Genomic DNA, 4,419 nt, shown 5'->3' on the forward strand with positions numbered 1-4,419 from the left:
AACTTATCGAAATAACGACCCGCCGTGATTCGAGCAAGGTCGAATCTTTCTTTTACTTTGATGGCGAAGGCCCTTGGCCTTAAGGGTGTTATTTCGAACTTATCAAAATAACGACCCATCGTGATTCGAGCAGGGTCGAATCTTTCTTTTACTTTGATGGCGAAGGCCCTTGGCCTTAAGGGTGTTATTTCGAACTTATCGAAATAACGACCCGTCGTGATTCAAGCAGGGTCGAATCTTTCTTTTTGTTGGCCCAAGTTCAGGTGAAGTTTTGAAGAATGACAAATGAACTCAGTCATGGACCAGGTCCATCATGTGAGGCACAGTATCTATCAACCTAGACATGTGAGATACACGTGAAGGAGATAAGTCTTAGTGATCAAGCAGCAATATCTCCTGAACTGATCGAAAAGGTTGCATATTGGATGAGGAAAGAAAGTATCCTCATGGGAAGAGGACACAATCCGGATAAAGGATAGGGTTGGAGTTTGTATTGTTCAAGGACTCAACTTCGATGGAAGATCAGCAATTGAGTCTCAATCAAACTCTGATTACTAACTCATTAAATAACAGTAATTGTTCTCTTTTACATTTATTGCACAAACGCAGAAGTGAAACTAAATTGAGAGCAAAAGAGCGAGGCAATTTTGCAAGCAATTTATGTGAGATTCAAGTGTGCATTCCTGAAGCTACTTGGACAAGATAGAAGAACCAATTCCATTGTGTTTATTCTTATTCTAGTTCATTTGTAGTAGGTGGTTTAAAGTTGTACCTTTCCAGCTTTTGTAGAAGCAATTGTAATAGGTACTTTGAGTATACAAGTTATAGGCTAACTTGAAGGTGTCGCAACAGTTGAGGCTGTGTGCCACACTGGGATTAGAGTTTAATCCTTAGGTTTACAAGAGTTTTGTAAATGCTGTTTTGGCTCAGTGATTTTAGTGGAAGTTTGGGAAAATCCTACTGAGTAGTAGGTCGTGGTTTTTTCACCTTTTGAGCCAGGTGTTTTCCACGTAAAAAATCTCTGTGTTCTTTATTTTATGTACTCTTAATTCCGCAAACAGTAGTAGTAAGTACTCCTAGAAGAACCAGGTTCTTCTAGAGCGAAAATTGGGTACCACACAAATCACCCCCTTTCTTGTGTGGCATTAACGTTTAGAACATCAGAAGGACTAGATCCTAAAATGTTCGTGCAAAGACCATTCCCCCCTGGTGCGGCTCCGAAGCCAATCTCCAAGGAGTTTTGTATGCCCGAGATCCCCAAGTATAACGGGACGATCGAAATGAATGAACATGTCATCTCGTATGCGTGCCCCATCGAAGGAAATGACTTGGAAGATGACGAAATTGAATCCGTAATGTTGAAAAAGTTCGGGGAGACTCTATCGATGTTTTCCTTAATATGGCACCATAACTGACCCCCTAATTCTATTAATTTGTTTGCTATGCTTGCATATTCTTTTGTACAGGCACACCATAGGTAGGATCAAAAGTGATAGGTTTTAAATGTTCTTTCCTTATGTTTTGATGATCTAACAAACTTACTGTTAAGAACTAGATTGGGAACCTGACCTACTCGGATTAACTGTAAGCTTAACAAATTCCAGCTAAAGGTGAACTGCTACTACTTCAGGAGCTAGGAACCCAAACAAGGATCTGATACGTTATGGTTCCCTCATCACAGTACAAGTCAATTGGTCACAGCTGGAAATGAAGTGACTGACTGCACTATTTCTGCCGCACTGCACTGTCTCCAGCGCCCACTCATTCTCGAACCAAATAAAGTGCTCACATCATTTCAAGTGATGTGATCAAGGTGTACCTACAATGAGTTTATACAAAACATCACTTGAAGGTTTCAGTTTCTCATTCAAGCTTGTTGCCAAAAATAGAGAAATCAATCCTCACAAGCTTGAAGAACAAAGTTGAACGCAACTACGGACCAGTTCCTAAACGATAGCTTGTTGTTGTCCTAGTTGAGTTGTAACTTTTTGATTGTACTTATTGTATCTCCTAAACTGCTTTGCTAGAAGCATTTGATTAGGAATCCTCTTGAAAATTCGTAAACTCCTTGAGTTTATGTTGTGACTTGGTGCAGTCATAAGCAAAAGTCATTGTAACTGTAGAGTTACAAAGTTTCTTGTGGTGAGAGCATCACAAGTTAGTAAAAGTCTTTGTAACTAGGAAGTCACAAAGTGGCTTATGGTAAGAGTACCACAAGTTAGTTGAGTAAATTCTTTGTAATGGAGTCATTGCAAAGTGGCTTGTAATAGGTTTTTTACAAGTTAGTGAAGTTGAAAGCCTACAGGTGTAGGTCATGTTTTTTTGATCCCCTTGTGTGGGATATTTTCACGTAAAAGTCCTCTGCCTTATTTACGTACTATTTTATTAGCATTCTCAGCAGAATCTTGTAGAGGACCAGGTACTTTATTGTTTGGTGGACTTATACAAACTAAAAATTAGTATCAGAGCAGGTTCCTCGTATCAGGCTAACACCTAGGAAAGATCCTCATGGCTGCTCCACCAAATTTTGAAGAAGGTCAATCTACATACCGACCACCCAAGTTCAATGGACAATACTATGGGTGGTGGAAAACAAGAATGCATGAGTTTATCATGGCTAAGGATTGTGAGCTACGAGATATCATATGCGATGGACCTTATGTTCCAACCAAGGTACTAGAGGAACTTCCATTTTCAATAGCAAAAACCAGCAAAGAGTACACTGAAGCAGACAAGAAAGTTATGGAGAAGAATTTTTGTGCCAAGAGAATTCTAGTATGTGGAATAGGACCTGAAGAGTACAATAGAATCTCCACCTGCGACACTGCCAAGGAGATATGGGAAGCTTTGAAAATAGCTCATGAGGGAACTACACAAGTAAAACAGTCTAAGATTGATATGCTCACTACTGAGTATGAACTCTTCAAAATGAGGAACAATGAATCCATTAAAGATGTGCACACAAGATTCACTTCTATCATATATGAGTCACACTCACTTAGTGAAACTATTCCCAGAAACAAGCTAGTAAGGAAAATCCTCAGCTTTATGCCTAGCTCTTGGGAAAGCAAAGTGAATGCTATTACTGAATCAAAGGACTTACAGGAGCTGACCATAGAAGAGTTGATCGGAAACTTGAAGACCTATGAGTTGAAGAGAAAGATCGACAGTGAAAGAAGAGAACCAAAGAAGGAAAAGAACCTAGTACTTAAAGCTGATAACAATGATTCAAGTGAGGAAGACAGTGACATGGCTTACTTAACCAAAAGATTTCAGAAGATGGTCAGAAGAAATGGAGAAATGCTAAAAAGGGACAGCTCTAACCGACTAAAAAACTGTGATCTTTGTTACAAGTGTGGAAAGCCTGGACACTTCATGAAAGACTGTCCTCTCTTGAAGCAAGAATTCTCCAAGAACTACCATGAGAAAACAGCTAAGACGAACCCGATTCCTTTCAAGGACTTCAAGAGAAAAGGACCCGCTGACAATATGATGAGGCAGGCTCTTGAAGCATGGGGGGATTCCTCTAGTGAGTCTGAAGATGAACCTGATACTGGTGATAGTTCCATGATGGCAGTTGAAGGCGAGGAGACTGTATATGACTCAACTTTTGCTTTGATGGCTTAATCAGATGATGATGTAGACAATGGCAACAAAGAGGTAAATTTCAGGGATGTTCAGAGAAATCTGAAATCCAATTCTCCAAAAAAACTCATGTCTTTAGCTAATATATTAATCACTGCTTTTCATTCTGTGGAGAATAGGGATTCTTTGACATTAGACTTAGGAGAATCTGAACAAACTAGAGACGACTTAGTGCTGTAGTTACTGACCATAAGAAAACCATTGATATCCTCAAAAAGAAAAGAATGATTTGTTGGTAGAAATTACAGACCTAAGGGAAACAATAGTAAAACCATGGACTAAGTCAAAACCTGAAAATTCTGGAAAGGTAAAGGAGATAGCCAGTGAGGAACACATTAGGATTGAAAATGAGGTGAAGGCTCTGAGATCTAGGATGTATGCTGAAATTGAGAAAAACGAGCAACTACAAACTAATATATAAAGAGTAAAGAATGATCTTGAAAAGTCCCTAAAGTGGACCTGGTCCTCAAAAGCTACCACTGCCTTGCATAGTAATGATTGTGAAAACAGGCAGGGAATAGGGTTCCAAAGCGAGAAAGCTCCTCACAACCCTCACAGTAAGTACGTAACTGTCTCTGATAACTAGCCTTGTACCCAATGTGAGAACACCGGGCACTTCAAGGAAGATGTCTAGGCCAAGAATCAATCGGTTCAGAAAAACAAAGTGATTGCTGAATTGGTGACTACAAAAGAGGGACCAGGTTCCACTCACAAAAAATGCACATTACCTGCATGGACTAAGAGAACTCTTATTCATCCTCTTGCCTACTACAA

The sequence above is a fragment of the Nicotiana attenuata genome, unplaced genomic scaffold (assembly GCF_001879085.1).
Source record: "Nicotiana attenuata strain UT unplaced genomic scaffold, NIATTr2, whole genome shotgun sequence".
Classification (NCBI taxonomy): Eukaryota; Viridiplantae; Streptophyta; class Magnoliopsida; order Solanales; family Solanaceae; genus Nicotiana; species Nicotiana attenuata.